Source organism: Mustela nivalis, assembly GCF_964662115.1.
Source record: "Mustela nivalis genome assembly, chromosome: 6".
NCBI lineage: Eukaryota > Metazoa > Chordata > Mammalia > Carnivora > Mustelidae > Mustela > Mustela nivalis.
The window spans coordinates 64968062-64985311 of NC_139025.1; the positions used below are offsets into that span (position 1 = coordinate 64968062).

General features: G+C 36.3%; 1 protein-coding gene across 10 annotated transcripts in view; it reads right to left on the bottom strand.

The window, feature by feature from the left end:
* The window catches only part of NUBPL (NUBP iron-sulfur cluster assembly factor, mitochondrial), a 205750-nt gene that overhangs the window by 71577 nt on the left and 116923 nt on the right, over positions 1-17250 (bottom strand). The window lies entirely within an intron of this gene.

Here is a 17250-nt window from a genome sequence, read left to right on the forward strand (position 1 = left end):
TAAGTCACACAGAAAGACAATACTGTATGACATCGCGTATGTGAAATTTAAAAAAAAAAAAAAAACCCTCAAATTCATAGAGTTGTAAAGTGGTTGCAAGAGGCTGGAATGTGCAGGAAATAAGGAGTGGTTATTAAAAGGGTACAAACTTTCATCTGTAAAATGATTAAGGTCTCAGGAACTATTGTAAAACATGGTGAGCATAGTTGATAACACTGTACTGTGTAACTGAAATTTTTTAAGAGAGTAGAACTTAAATATTCGTACCAAAAAAGAAAAGAAGTAAGGGAAAGGAAGAAAGGGAGGGAAAGAAAGAAAGGAAAGAAGAGAAATTGGCTCTCAAAAAACTTGGTATAGGGTGCCTGGGTGGCTCAGTGGGTTAAGCCACTGCCTTCGGCTCAGGTCATGATCTCAGCGTCCTGGGATCGAGTCCCGCATCGGGCTCGCTGCTCAGCAGGGAGCCTGCTTCCTCCTCTCTTTCTGCCTGCCTCTCTGCCTACTTGTGATCTCTCTCTATCAAATAAATAAATAAAATCTTAAAAAAAAAAAAAAACTTGGTATAATGTAAAGGCACCTAGGAAAATATCAAATTCACAAAGACAAGAACTTGGTTCACTTAGCCCACACACACATATATGTACACCATAATCCATGCTTTATTAGGTTAATAAACACAGAAATCATACATCCAAAACAGTGCTATCTCATATATAAAGATTTTGAGGCAATATTTTTTAAAATAAAGAAAAAATGGCTCAAAGAGCAATATCCTTTAATGAGAAAATAGTTAAATAAATAATTAACCAACACACTGTAGTTGTTGTGCATACAAAGACAGAATTAGGCCCAGTGACCTCTCCTCACCCAGGCTGGGTCCTGCCCTACTCTATTCCCCCTTGTCAGGATGCGCTTGGTCAAGAGCATCCCAGTCACTCCAGTGCCCCCTCCACTGGGCAGGGACGGCAGATCCTCATTTATCCAATACAGGTATCCTGTGCACTCCCATCCAAATGCAAACCCCACAGCCCAGCCTGCTCACAAAGGAGCACCTAGAAGGTCCTAATCAGGCCCAGGACTCAAATCCCCACTCTCCTACCTTTGGCGCTGCATGGATACCCATAAAGACCAGCAGTGGAGACCCCCAAACCTATTGGTAAAACAGCTGAGTGAAGTATGTGAGACAGAGATCCACAAATCAAATCATCCCCCCAGGGCCTGTTATGTCCCCAGAGGCACCTTCATCTGAATTGGGCATGTCTCTGAACACCTAGTTATCCCAGATGACACTCTGAAGCCAGACTGAGTTCCCCTCCAAGATGATGTTTTCCACGGAGGAAACAATTCAGCTGGCCATCCAGGGCTCAAACATACTCTTGTGAGATTTGAGTCTCCCCAGCCTTCAGGTTCTAAGTCCAACAGACAACCAAATGGCAAGGTACTAGAGAGATCTCATCTCACCACTGTGCAAGATGACAATGCCTCCAGGATCCTGATACAAGAGGGTGGCAGTCTTCTCCCAGAAGTGAAATGTTAGGGAACTAAAGGAAGGAGGAATTCTGGGAATTAGACTTCTAAAAACCTGAGACTGAGCAGGGGAGCAAAACCAGGGCCATAACAAGGAAAATCAACATTTCCCTTGGTAGAAAACTAGGCCTTGTTAGACTCCAGCACTGGGTTCATCCGGGGCCTAGTAATATTCTGTCTTCTCACCCTTTCTTTCCCTGGGAGACTGAGGAAAGGCTCATTTTCTCTGACTCCCCCTAAACTAAGATAGGGCTAAACTAAGATAAATGTGTGGGCATGTATGTAACTTAAAAATTCATTCTAAAGACAACTGCAAAAGAGAAGCTCTTTTAAAGACAACACCCCTGAATAAATATATTGTGTTTTGTTTAATCCCTATATAATTCCTTACAATCTCAATGCTTATGTTTTTTATATGACAAGCCACAATAAACCTATGCTGAATAAAGAAATAAATGAATAAATGAGCAAAAGAATAAATAAGGAAATCTACGTAGAATAAAATATGTCTCTGCAAAGAGCCAATCTGAAAGAAGTTCCCAGATTTATACCACCTAATAAAAGAGAGTAAAGAAGAGAAGCAGATAATAGCATATTTCTGGTAGAAAGGTCATGATCTACAACTCCATATGCTACACATGGAGGATGATAAGAGGAACCACCTTGGCCATGACACAAATAAGCCCAACTCTGCAGCACATATTGTGCTGAAGAGGGAGAGCTTCCTAAGGACACAGGAGGGAATGCACCGGTCTGAATCATCTATGTATCTCTAATAAATATCAGGGTAAAATTACTTTGTCGGTTAAACATATCATTTTATTCTAATAACCCTTATGAACAACTTCCCTTAAGCATTATGTTGAAATGACAATACTTACTTGGAAATATAAATGTACTTATATAAACATATATTTATTTGTTTATATATGTATATATATTATATATATTTATTTTTAACAAATACATTGTTTTTAATGCTTTTTTCTTTTAAATATTTTATTTATTTATGAGAGAGAGAGAGAATGAGTAGGGGGAGGGGCAGAGGGAGAAAGAGAATCTCAAGTAGACACTATGCTGAGGATGGAGCCCAACATGGGGCTGGATCTCATGACCCTGAGATCATGACCTGAAACTAAATCAGGAGTTGGACATTTAACCAACTGAGACATCCAGGAGGCCTTCTATTTTTTTTTTTTTAATAAAGAGATCTCATAGTTTTATAGTTTCAGCTCCTCTAATATATTTATCTATAAAGTATTTTTCAGTTCCTTCTTGATAGAAGATATAATTATAAGTGTTTCATTATAATTCACATGTCATGAAATGTTTCCCAAATTTTCATATCATATATAAACACATATCACAAATTTTAACCTCTACTTATGTAGATACAAAAAAACAGCTCTTAAGATAAAATGTGACACTAATTACCCCAAATACAAATATTTTTAAATAAATGCTACAAGAAATTTTGACATTTTGTGAATTTTTTGAAATCTTTCTGAAGCTTTGCTACAAAGCTAATTCTGTTGCACATGAGCCTTTGAAAACACTAATAGTGAAAATGCCAGCTGAATTTTAAATACTTTCACTATGCAACAAAACCATATAATGTTGATATTCTAAAAGTAAAAGATTAATAATATTAATCTTCCTAGTATTCAACAGCTTCATAAACATTTAATTGACTCACTCAAAAAACAATGACTGAGTAGCAACTATATTTGCTAGTTATTTATAGAGAAAGTCCTGGAAATCTAAAAGTGAACAAGATAGGTAAGATCTTACCACTACCCACATGTAGCTTCTACTCTAATGGGTAGAAACAATGAATAAATAAATAAATAAATAGAAAAGGAAATGTCAAATCAGGATGAGTGTTCTGATGAAAACAAAACTCGATTAGATGATTGTCACAGCTAGCTGTTCTCAGGTGACATTAAAATAAGGCCTAAAAAAAAAATCAAAATGAGAACTGAATGCCAACAGGGGACAGATACTGAAGATCTAGGGGAAGAAGGTTCCAGATAGAACATCAAATTCAAGGGCTGTAAAGTAAGAATGAATTTGGGGTATCTGAGGAAAATGGAAAAAGCAAGTATAATGTGATATGGGGTAAGTAGATGTCAGACTGCGTCGAATCTGCTAAAATCAAGAGTTTGGATTAGAGTCTAAGTGCAAAGGCTTTTTGTTTTAAATTTAATTATAGAAAGTTTAAATGTGTGTGAAAAAAAGAGAACAGAGCAAAAGGGATCCACATATATTTATCATCCAGTTTCAACAATTATCAATTCATGCCTAATCTTGCTTTATCTGTACCTTTATTCATTCCCCATCTACCCCAGAGACATACCATTTTTTTGGTTATGTTAGTCACCATACAATACATCATTAGTTTCTGATGTAGTGTTCCATGATTCATTGTTTGCATATAATACCCAGTGCTCCATGCAATACATGCCCTTCTTAATACCCATCACCAGGCTCACTGATCCTCCCACCCCCTCCCCTTCATTTATATACATTTTAACATGTATCACTAAAAGATAAGGACTCTTCTTACAAATATAACCCCTATCACTAAATCATTATTTTCAGTAATAATTTATTAAAATCACCAACTATCTAGCCAGTGTCCAAATTTTTCTGTGTATCAATTTTTTCTGAAGCTCACTGGTTAAAGTCAAATCCAAATAAGGTCCAAACTCTTCAGTTACTGAGTTTTGTGGTCTTTTAATATATAGATTATGATTCCATCACTTTTTTCTCCTTACAATTTATTTGTTGGGAGGCAAAGAAAAACTGGGTTACTTGTCCTATCGGATTTTCCACACTCCAGACTTCCCGATGGCATCCTTACAGTATCACTTACCATGTTCCTCTGTCTACTGTATTTCCTACAAACTGGTAGTTAGATATGAATGTTTAACCAGATTCAGGTTCAAACTTCTAGCAAAACTACTCCATACCATAGTTGATGTTATGGACTCTGACTGGGAAGCACATAATGTGTTCTCTCTATATGCATATATTAGCAGTTAGTAATAATTACTCTTAGATCTATTATAATACTTAATTAGGGGTTGTAAAATATTGATATTACAATTCTATAATTCTTTCTTTATTTATCAACTGAAATACGTCAGTAAAGGAAAAACTTCCTTCATCAACCATTTGCTTAACAGTGTAAGAAAAATACTTGATTCTCTTTATTTTTAAGTTTTTCAAATAATAAAATGGCTGCTTAGTGTACTGATTAGTTTCAGTAGGGAAGTTTTTAAAGATCTTTCTAAATACTGTCAGGAGAATACAGTGATATGTAGGAAAGCAAGAGTGAAAGCACCGACACCACTTAGAAGGCTCTTGCAGGAGTCTAAATGACTCCTAATGATGATGAGTTATACAAGGATGGTAGAGAAGATGAAGAAAAGCAGACAGATTAAATATATATTTGGAATGTAAAGTCTAGAGGACTTGCCGATAGATTATATTTTCGTGGCAAGGGGAAAAAATATCAACAAGCATCTAAGCGCCTTAGTTTATGGGAAACACTAAAAAGAGAGCAGATTTAAGAAAAATTAAATAAATATTTACCAAATCCTTATTACTGTTTTTTTCTTTATCCTGACTGAAAATAATTAAAAATTTCAGAAAGTAGAAATAAAATAGTCTTATGGTATTTTTTGATAATAATTTTTTCCTAAAATAAAAATAACATCAAAGAAAATAAATCTCTACTCTTTTTCCTCAGACAACTCATTTTCTCACCTTTCCCCCCATATACATTAACAAAGGACACCATGGCCAAAAAATTTTACTCTTGATCTTAACCAAATGGCTGAGAAGCAATACTGGGTAAAAAATTTTAAAATGTAATGAATATTATTACTATCTTTTTAAAAATATTTTTTATTTAATTTCAATTAATTAACATATAGTGTATATTATTGTTTTCAGAGGTATAGGCCTGTAACCTTATAATAAATATTATTTTTTATAAGATTTTACTTATTTATTTATCTGAAACTGAGAAGGAGAACAGAAGCAGAGAGAGGGGCAGAAGAAGAAGAGAGGCAGGCTTCCCACTGAGCAGAGAGCCGGACATGGGGCTTGATCCCAGGACCCTGGGATCATGATCTGAGCTGAAAGCAGATGCTTAACCAACTGAGCCACCCAGGTGCCTGGTAATAAATATGGTTTCAAACCAGAATAATTATCAATCTCTCACACAAGCTAACATACCACCATAAATAGAATGGATATACAAACAGCTGGATACAGAAAAATTAGAGAAACAGAGCTCAAAAACATTAACCAGTTACTTAGCATTAACAACTTAATTTTGGGGGAAGATGGGAGCTCCAATTCATCTTTTACAAGCTAATTTTCCATTCTCCCATTTCTAAGTGAGTAATAATAATTCAAATAGTACTGTTGGGTCCCTTGTCTCTCCCTCAAAAGGGAGAATATGGAAGGTTTAAGAAGAAAGAAAAGAGCCTAACCTCAAATTATTATCAACAGCAATAAAAATAGTTAATATTACTTTCTGAATGACAAGATTTCTAGACACAATACCTCAATTTTCATATACAAAATGGATATTAGATTTGCCACAAATCATTTCTTCATATAAAAATTTCATAATGTGGGATGCCTGGGGGGCTCAGTTGGTTAAGCGGCTGACTTCAGCTCAGGTCGTGATCCCAGTGTCCTGGGATCGAGTCCCACATCGGGCTCCTTGCTCAGCAGGGAGCCTGCTTCTCCCTCTGCCTCTGCCTGTCATTCTGTCTGCCTTGCTCACTCTCTCTCTCTCTGACAAATAAATAAAATCTTAAAAAAAAAAATTTCATAATGTTACCCTATTTTGATAACATACATTAACATAATATCTGATTAATTGGTAAGATAAAAATCACAAATGAATCACTCCTTTGTAATGAATCATTCTTATATGTATTATAATTATGAGTAACAGCTAAACAAATGCTACTGATCTCCGTTAGGCCTTATAACTATACTTATGCATAAGTGCAGCTTATTTAACGGTAACTGTATTCTAGGATACAATGTCCTTCTTCTAATATGCAAAGATAGCTCTGGGTTACATTTCCCTACATCAACACTGCTCCTGTTAATTGTACTCTACTGAGCTACTCAGAGCAAAACAAACAGTTCTGTCAGCTAAAAAAAACTACAAGGTGAGAAAATAAGATACACATAAATAAATTCTAAATATTACAAATACAGATAAAATATTTCAATAATTGAAGAGAGAGATATCCTGGACCTATAGGAAACTGTTGAAAAGAAAGGAGTCTAAGTTCATCTGCAAAAGCTATTAAGTCTAAAGAATTTTTTAAAAAAGATTCCATAAGATCTTCAATATAAACATTAAAATACATAAAATTCTATTTCTTATGTACAGTTATAAAATATTTTGAAATCTGACATAGGATTTTCTTTAAATACTACATTTTATCTTACTTTTAAATGCTTGTCTTGACATTAATTTTAAAAGAAAGATAATTAACTGTTTTGTGCTTCTGTGTATTTTCCTTGCTGAGAATCATGAATGTTTTAATGCAAATCAGCTCCACCAAACATCTTCATAGATGACATTATGTATTCTGAATATCAATTATTCAAAAATGCATAGTCAGAAGATTTCCAAATCATTTGTTTAAACACAGAATGTACAAATATCAAACAATATATCAACATTCTCTGTAATACAAAATAGATCCTTTATATTCATGTATATGTCATAAGGCAGACTGACTCTTAGCCTTAAATTTTTTGCTAATATACATTCTCCATCTAAAACAGCACATTTTTTTTCTCATTCCACTTCATTCTCACTGCCTCCCCTTGGTAAAAATTTTCTGTTTCTTCCTTCTCATTCTCCCTTTCTAGATGCTAAGCAATCCCCAAATACAGTTTGTTACTCTGTCAATCTTCTAATAGATTATCCTTACCCTGTAAATAAGGTGAGAAATAGAGTTATAGCTTAGCTTGACAATAGCAGAGCACAATATTTTCATTCCCTTTACCTTTCTCATTGCTATTTCTTTGACCTCCTCTCAAAAATACTTTCTCCCAGGGGCGCCTGGGTGGCTCAGTGGGTTAAGCCGCTGCCTTCGGCTCAGGTCATGATCTCAGGGTCCTGGGATCGAGTCCCGCATCGGGCTCTCTGCTTGGCGGGGAGCCTGCTTCCCTCTCTCTCTCTCTGCCTGCCTCTCCATCTACTTGTGATTTCTCTCTGTCAAATAAATAAATAAAATATTTTTTAAAAAAATACTTTCTCCCACAGTATTAGTGTGGGAGAAAGTATTTCTGTAAAAATTAGTGTAATATAGTTTCCAAGGAGTTGGGTTAGAATGTCACCCTAATTACTTTATACAAGTTAGAGATATGCAGACCCAGAATTTCAAGAATTTCAAGGATTATCTGATCCCAAGGAAAACTGTTGGGGCTTACTGAATCAAAATAAGCATTTTAATAAAAACTCCAGGTGATTTATGGACAGTCGAATTTGGTATCTTAATAGATTTTAATAGATATGTAACTAATAGATAATAGGAAAGACACAGGTAATAAGTGAATGATCCCATAACATGATCTTTGAGAGAGAAGTGAGTTTTTATAATTCAATGGTTAAAGAACATTAATTATATAATGCCAGTAGAGAATTAGGCCAATCCTAATAACATCTCTGGAGCTTGAGAATTCAGAGTAAAAAAGGATCACAGATATTCTTTTATTATTTTGGTATGGTTTTCCTATCCCCTTCCTTTATATTTCTCCAGGTTTATCTTCTGTCTTGGGGTTTGGTTTTTGTTATATTTTTTCATGTTTTTATTTTAGATTGCCTCCAATTTCTTTTGTAAAAATATGGGATATTTGGGGTGCCTGGGTGGCTCAGTGGGTTAAGCCACTGCCTTCGGCTCAGGTCATGATCTCAGGGTCCTGGGCTCGAGCCCCTCATTGGGCTCTCTGCTCAGTGGGGAGCCCGCTTCCCCCCTCTCTCTCTGGCCGTCTCTGCCTACTTATGATCTCTCTTTCTCTGTCAAATAAATAAATATGTTTTAAAAACGGGGTATTTAAAAAAAAATCAATTCAAAAATGTATTCATACATATATATATATATATATCCACACTCTTGGGTATACCTTTCTCTAACCTAATTTACTGACCAACTTACTTTCAAAATTCTGTGTATGTCTATCCAATCTTATTAAAATATCATCTCCATGGAAATATTCTTTGCCTAACCTCCAAAGTTTTAAAAATGAACATAAATGACCAAATATTATATAACAGAATTTTCCCCCACTTTCTCCCTAAAACTAAACTTTATGAGACCAGGGATGGATATACCTATACAACAAAACACAATTTTGAAGAACATCTATTCATAAATCACTACCAAAAACTCCAAAGAAAAAGAGAAATTGGAAAGTTTAGTTTAAGACATTCTTCACATAGGAAGTAAAAAATCTTTTATTCCTTACCAATTAATGAACTAACATAGCTTCTGGTGCTACAAGAAATGCTAAAATTTGAAGCTATTTCTCTCCTCAAACATTAGGTGACACATTCCTGCCCTGGACTGTTCAGATTATCATTACCTCCCTGCCAGAAAGAAAATACATGAAGAGATATTTAAATCTATTCTTCAAAGTACCTGGAAGCATACCAAATAATAGTATAAAATAAAAACACGAGTTGAGAAGACAACGAACAAGGAAGGCCCACCCCAATCATCTGAATCTGAAACTCAAGCTCACCAAATTTAGTCTATAAAAAAGCAAAGCTCACATGACAAAATCACTTATCACAAACTCTGTAAGGTTGTAGCCTCTGATGAAAAAAATACCTAATGATTAAACAAACCATGTAATTGGCCATCTCTTATCTCAGTTCTCCAAATAGTCTGATTTTCAAATTTTTTTTTCCTGAGTAATTAAGCTCCCTTTGAATTTTTTTTTAAAAGATTTTGTTCATTTATTTGTCAGAGAGAGAGAGTGAGCACAAGCAGGGGGAGCAGCTGGCAGCGGAAGAAGCAAATCCATGTGGTTCCAGGGTCAATTTTAAGTATATTAAAATTTTTAAAAATATATATCCTACTGGTTTGCTTCTCTACGTGAAATGTGACACAGATTTTAAAAGATGTAAGAGACACACAAACCAGTTACACCATAATTGTTTGGGTACAGGCTTGAACAAAATGTAAAAAACTTCATAAAAATCACTGAGGAAATTTAAACACAGACTGGATATTTGACAATATTAAGGAATTTTTGCTAACTATTTTCAATGTAATAATGGTATTTTGCATATTTTTTAAAAGATGCAATTACACTCTTTATAGAATGGCTAAAATAAAAAAGAATGACAATACCAACTATTGAAAAGATTGCAAAGCAATCATACAGTACAGGAGACAACTTGTACAAAATGTTTCTAATAGCAGCTATATTCTTATTTTTAAATTATTTTTATTGACATATAATGTATTATTTGCCCCAGGGGTCCAGGTCTGTGAATCACCAGGCTTAAACATTTCACAGCACTTACCATAGCACATACCCTCCCCAATGTCCATAACCCAACCATCCTCTCCCTACCCTCCATCCCACAGCAAGCCTCAGTTTGTTTTGTGAGATTAAGTGTCTCTTATGGTTTGTCTCCCTCCCAATCCCATCTTGTTTCATTTTTTTTCCTTCCCTACTACACCCCCCCCCGCCGCCCTGCCTCTCAAATTCCTCATATCAGAGAGATCATATGATAATTGTCTTTCTCTGATTGACTTATTTTGCTCAGCATAATACCCTCTAGCTCTATCCACATTGTTGCAAATGGCAATATTTAATTTCTTTTGATGGCTGCATAGTATTCCATTGTACACATACACGCACACACACACATATATATATATCTTCTTTATCTGTTCATCTGTTGATGGACATCTAGGTTCTTTCCATAGTTTGACTATTATGGACATTGCTAGCAGATTTATTCTAGCCACACAAAGACACAAAAAGAGAGACAATCCTTGTTTATTTACAAGACAGTAAATAAACAAGCTGTGGTACATTAATATAATGAAATATTATTCAACAATAGAAAGAACAGATTACTAATACACACGGCATTGATAAATCTCAAAATCTTTCTATTGAACAAAGGAAAAACTACTCTGTGATTTAAAAAAACTCAAAAAGTGGGGGCACCTGGGTGGCTCAGTGGGTTAAAGCCTCTGCCTTTTCCTCAGGGTCCTAGGATGGATCCCCACATCAGGCTCTCAGCTCAGCAGAGAACCTACTCCCCCCTCCCCGCCTACTTGTGATCTCTCTCTCTCTCTGTCAAATAAATAAATAAAATCTTTAAAAATAGAAAGTAAATAAAATAAAAAATTCAGAAAGTGATTATCCCAGGGGTGGGGAAAGAAAATAACTGAAAAGGAGCACTAGGGAAGTTTCTGTTGTAATGGAAATGCTCTTTATCTCATTTTGGATGTTGACTACATGGATATAACTGATATCCAAAACTCACCAAAATGTTCAATTATTTATCCTTGCACCTTATTTTATATAAACTATACTTCCGTAAAATAAATACAACCAACCTATCAATAAAACCAGCTTTTTTCCTCAGACTAGTAAAACAAAGTAACATTTTGACAAGTATCATTAAGAAAATATTAGAAATAAGCGTTTTAAGAACAGCTATGAAACAAAGTTTTGATATTGTAAGAAAATACTAAATACATCATACCAATAAAATTTTCAAACTACATGAAATGGACCATTTTCTTAGAAACTACAAATTAATAAAACTGACACAAGAACATGTAGAATACCTGAATGACTAAATAAATAACACACACAAAAAAATAGAAAACAGTCAACTCATAATCCTGTGAAAATAAAGGAAACCTCATTAAAATGGAGTTGTAAAGCCCTGAATGAAGAGCTCTTGTGCATGTACCACTCATTGTTGCCTACATAATCAGCAAGAAGGAAGTTAAGAATTATTTGAAGAAAAAAGTACAGTTTTCACACAGTAATTTTATCTCCTGCTTTTTTTTTTTAAGGCTTTATTTATTTATTTGAGAGAGAGAGATCACAACTAGGCAGAGACAGAGAGCGGGAAGCAGGCTTCCTGCAGATCAGAGAGCCCGATGCGGGACTCGATCCCAGGACGCTGAGATCATGACCTGAGCTGAAGGCAGTGGCTTAACCCACTGAGTCACCCAGACGCTCTTATCTCCTGCCCTTTTTTTTTTTCCCTCCTGCTTTTAAGAAAGGAAGACCCCTCCTTGCCCCAGCAACAGCACACAAACCACTGATGGCAGCCATGAGAAGCCATCACGACGACCTCAAAACTACCTAAAACTCTTGTTTTTCGCAAATATACCTTTGTTTAAACAACCCTTTCCAATTTCCTCCTGAAACAAAAAAAGCCGACCTTTCCACTGTCTCTTTGGACTTGGCTATAGGTTTGCTACAGCTTATCCTGAACTGCAATTCCTCTGCTATTCTTGAATAAACTCATATTTTACTGAAATAAAAATTACTCTTAGCTCTATTTAAAGTTAACTCCCCAAAAGGCATTTGATCCAGAGAGTTTTGAGGAAGAGTTCTTCCAATAAGGAAATTAATACACCAAAAAAAAAAAAAGGGAAAAAAGTGTAATCCTATATTTCAAAACTAGTACACTTAATCCAGCAGTGGATTAGGGAATATGATCCTAAAAATGTAAAATTTGGGGACACCTAAGTAGCTCAGTTGGTTAAGCATCTGTCTTCGGCTTGGGTCATGATCCCAGGATCCTGAGATTGAGTCCCGCGTCCAGCTCCTCTCTCAGCAGGGATCCTGCTTCTCCCTGCCTGCTAGAGGCTCCTCCTGCTTGTTTGTGCTCTCTCTTCTTTGACAAATAAAATTTTTTTAATGTATAATTTGTAGAATATCCAGAATCTTTAAATGCAATTCATTCAATTAAGCAATTTAAAAAATGTTTAAGGGAGGCACCTGGGTGGCTCAGTGGGTTAAAGCCTCTGCCTCCGGCTCAGGTCATGATCCCAGGGTCCTAGGATGGAGCCCCGCATCAGGCTCTCTGCTGAACAGGGAGCCTGTTTCCCCACCTCTGTCTCTGAGCCTGCCTCTCTGCCTACTTGTGATCTCTGTCAAATTAAAAAAAAAAAAAAAAAAATGTCTAAGGGGTGACCAGGTGGCTCAGTCAGTTAAGCATCTTCCTTCAGCTCAGGTCATGATCCTGAAGTCCCAGGATTGAGCCCCAAGTCGGGATTCCTGCTTAGCGAGAGTCTGCTTCTCCCTCTGCTCCTGTCCCCCTGGCTCATGTTTTTCTCTCCTGATTTCTCATTCTCTCTCTCTCAAATGAAATAACAAAAATAAAAATAAATGTTTAAAAAATCATTACCATTAGTGCCAAAGGAAGGACATGATAACTCACTCCTCTTTTTTTTTAAGAATTTGGAATATATAGCTGATCCTTGAACAATGTGGGAACTAAGGACACCAATACTCCATACAGTCATAAATCCATGTATAAATCACCTAGGTGGCTCAGTCAGTTAAGCATCTACCTTTTGCTCAGGTCATGATCCCAGGGTCCTGGGATCGAGTCCTGCATCTGGTTCCCTGCTCAGCAGGGAGCCTGCTTCTCCCTCTGCCCCTCTCAACCCCTGCTTGTGCTCTCTTTCTCAAGCAAAAATAAATCTTTTTTAAAATCCATGTATCACTTTTGACTCCTTAAAAATTTAACTACAAATAGCCTACTGCTGACTAGAAGTTTTACTGATAATATGAACAGTTAACATATTTTGTATATTATATATACTATATATTGTATTCTTACCACAAAGTAAGCAAGAGAAAGTAAAACATTAAGAAAATCATATGGAACTCTCAATTGGTGGAGTCTGAGCCGGTATGGTGGTGCCTGTGTAACCCAGTTGGTACCGGGAGTACCCACACCTCCCTCTGACCAGTGGGCCCTTCCCTCACCTCCTTGAGGTATCATCCTCCTGACCATTCATGGACATGCCATGTAGAAACCAGTCTGTTAAGATGAATACCCACCCCCTTCCATACTGGAATTGAAAAGCTTGATGATATCATAAAAAGAATTTTGTCTTTGGAAATGGTGAATCAGAAGATGAAACTAAAAATTAAGTAAGGGCCGTTGATGAACAAGATCATGGCAAATCATGAGGCCACCAGTTTCGTGGAGGCTCAAACTGTTGCCTTGACTGTCAAGATCTGCACTTAGAAAGAACACACACATACGTATCCAAAGAACAAAGCCCACAAGCACAATCTGCTGATAAGCATCGATCAGAAGAAAAAGCGGCTCAGAAACCTCCACAAGACAAACTACAGTGTCAGCATGCCTGCATGGTTCAGTCAGTTAAGCATCTTCCTTCAGCTCAGGTCCCGATCCCAGGGTCCTGGGATCAAGCCCCGCCTCAGGCTCCCCGCTGGGGAATCTGCTTCTCACTCTTCCCCTCTCTCTGTCCCTCTCACCCAACTCATGTTCTTCCCTCTCTGTCTCAAATAAATAAAATAAAATCTTAAAAAAAAAAAAAAAAAGAAAGAAAGAAAGAACAACTATGATGTCTTTGAGAAGACAGGCAAGGAATTGGGGATTGAGTGTACCTTCCCCCTCTGTACTACTGAAAAGCCCACCACTGCTGGTGACCAAGAAGGCTCTGCGCATTCACATTTTCCAGGAGGTACAAAAGTTGTGGGTGGGGTGGGAGTGGGGGCTTAAAAGCTGCGGCAGCAGCAACCTGGAAATAAGACAAGAAGATTCCAGAGAGCCCTTTCAACCTTCCAAAGCTAGACCAGAGGCAATCAAAGAAAACCAAAAAATTTTATTAGAGTTTTAGAAAAGTCACAAGGAAAAGAAAATATACTCACAGTAGTTACTAAAAAAAAGTATGTAGAAGCAGACCTATGCAGTTTAAACTATGCTGTTCAAGAGTCAGCTATACTTTAATTCAAGTTTTTAAACACAGTAAAGCTATGAGAGTATGTGCAGAAGGTGCTGTTTTTTATAAGAATCTGAAACATAAAATAATTAAATGAGTTGCCCAGAGCCTAATCCAACTAACTACTTTTGAAACTGAGCAAGTTGAATAAAGAATGAAGTAAAGTCAGCATAAGTAGTAAAAGAATTACAATCTGGGTTCAGCTTCATTTCAATATAAAGAACTAGAAAGCTGGAAACACCTTGAATTCCTTAGTTTATATTATAAATCTGACTTGAGTTGTAGATAAAATTGAGATTATCTACTAGTGATGCTCTTTCCTAAGAAAGGCACAAAAAGGAGGCAGTGTTATTCCTGAATGTCATTCACAACAATGGATAGTTGCCACAGTGTTGAAATGTTTGGCCCTGGGTTTTTAGAGCATAGGGCACTTCCAGGAATCAGTCTCTCAACTGTCCAGTTACACACTGAGAACTGACAGCAGTCTTCGAGCATCTCAAGAGCAAAATATTCTTTGATTCCATTCCTGACACCTACATTATGGTTTGGCAGATATTACCTAGTAAATATTTTCATTAAATGATTGAGTGGAAGATAGGAAAAGTTATAGCGAAAAAAAATTGAGCCCTCTATTGACTAAGCTAAGTAAGTGAAAACTGCCAGTAACAAAACAGTATCCATTTTAGAAGTGATGATACAAATCCAGAGGCACAAAAAAAAAATGTAATGTGTCTAAGTCAAACTTAATATATACACTAAGTACGGAATTTTGAAATCAAGCTAACCAGCTTGATTGTCTATGTATCTTGAATGTCTATGTATCTTACTCTCTCCTTTGTATTTTCCACTTTTTCACATTCTCCATTTCACTGTGGATTATTTCTTCAACCTATCTTCTGGTTCACTAATTCTCTTTTCAGTATAATCCAATCTGATGTTAAAGTTAAAAACTAAGTTTTAAATAGTATTTTTCCACTTCTGGAATTATCTAATTCTTCTTCAAACCTGCTAGGTTAAATTTTTCGAGTCTCCAGTTCCTTGCTAAATTTTCATTTGAGCTTTATTTCTTTGAAGATAGCAAGCTTAGTTGTTTATAGTCTGTATCTAATAATCCCAGTATCTCATTTTCACTGACTCCATTTCTATTTTCTGTTATATCTGCTAGTATTCTTACTCATCATGTCTTTTCTCCTTTTACGCCTGATTATTTTTGCCTGCACTGTGGAAAATGTAATTAAAAAACATTATTTCAAAAAAGCAACCTGATACATTGGATAATGGAATGCTCCTCAACAGAGAATTTTCATTTACTTCTCTTATTTCTCTATCAATCCGAGAAAATCATAGCCCAGATTCCAGATTTAAAATTCCCTGATCACATGTTGAAAAGTTGTGTTGCAAGTTTTTAGGAGGGTTAGATTATCATTAATTCACTCTTACTCTGAGGACCCAGTATTTTGCTATTCCAGCTTACAGTAAGGGAAGACTACACATGGCACACTCTAGGTTTTTATTTGTATCCCCAATTTAGTGAAATATCTGAAAGCAGGAATCAGTTTCAAAGCTGGTAGGTTATGATCAATAAATATTCTTAGAAAAAAGTAGTTTTGAGAAAATGAGGTTATTTCTACCAGTTCTCATCCTCTCCCAGACTCTTCTAAGAATTTGTTTCATATTTTACCCAGCTTCTTTAGTTGTCTTTGGCAGGAGAGTTAGTCCAAATTATCTAGACTAACATCATATAAACAGAGTCTTGTTCTAAATCATTAAATCTATGTAAACTAAGAATAAAAGGAAATCTCCATAACTTGCTAAAAAGATATACTAGAAACATATGGCAAACATCATACATAATAGTGAAAGAGGAGAAACACTGCTATCAATATCAAATATAAGACAAGGATGACTACTATTATTATTATTTATAATTCAACTACTGATGCTAGACTATGCAATAAGAAAAAGAAAACAATTAAGAAATATAAACATTACAAAGGACTACCTACCAAGAAATTCTTTTTTTTTTTTTTTCCTTAAGATTTATTTATTTATGGGCACCTGGGTGGCTCAGTCAGCCAAGTATCTTTGCCTTTGGCTCAGGTCATCATCTCAGGATCCTGGGATCTAGCCCCACATTGTACTCCCTGCTCAGGGAGGAGCCTGCTTCTCCCTCTTCCTTTCCCGATCCCCCTGCTGGTGCACATGTTCTCTCTGGCCAATAAATGAATAAAATCTTTTTTAAAAAAGATTTATTTAGGGGAGCCTGGGTGGCTCAGTGGGTTAAGCCTCTGCCTTTGGCTCAGGTCATGATCCCAGGGTCCTGGGATCGAGCCCTGCATTGGGCTCTCTGCTTGGCAGGGAGTCTGCTTCCCCCCCCCCTCTCTGTCTGCTGCTCTGCCTACTTGCGATCCCTCTCTCTCTATCAAATAAATAAAGAAAATCTTTAAAAAGATTTATTTACTTATGTATTTTACTGAAAGAGTGCAAGAGGAGAGAAAAGCAGAGTGAGAGGGGGAGGCACAGAGGAAAAAATCTAAAGCGGACTCCTTGCTGAGCATGGAGCCCAATAGAGAGCTCAATTTCAGGACCCTGAGCCGAAATCAAGAGTCAGATGCTCAAACAACTGAGCTACCCAGGTGCCCCTACCTAGAAATTCTATTAGAATAAGTAATACTATTTAGATGGCCAAACACTGGAAATAGACACA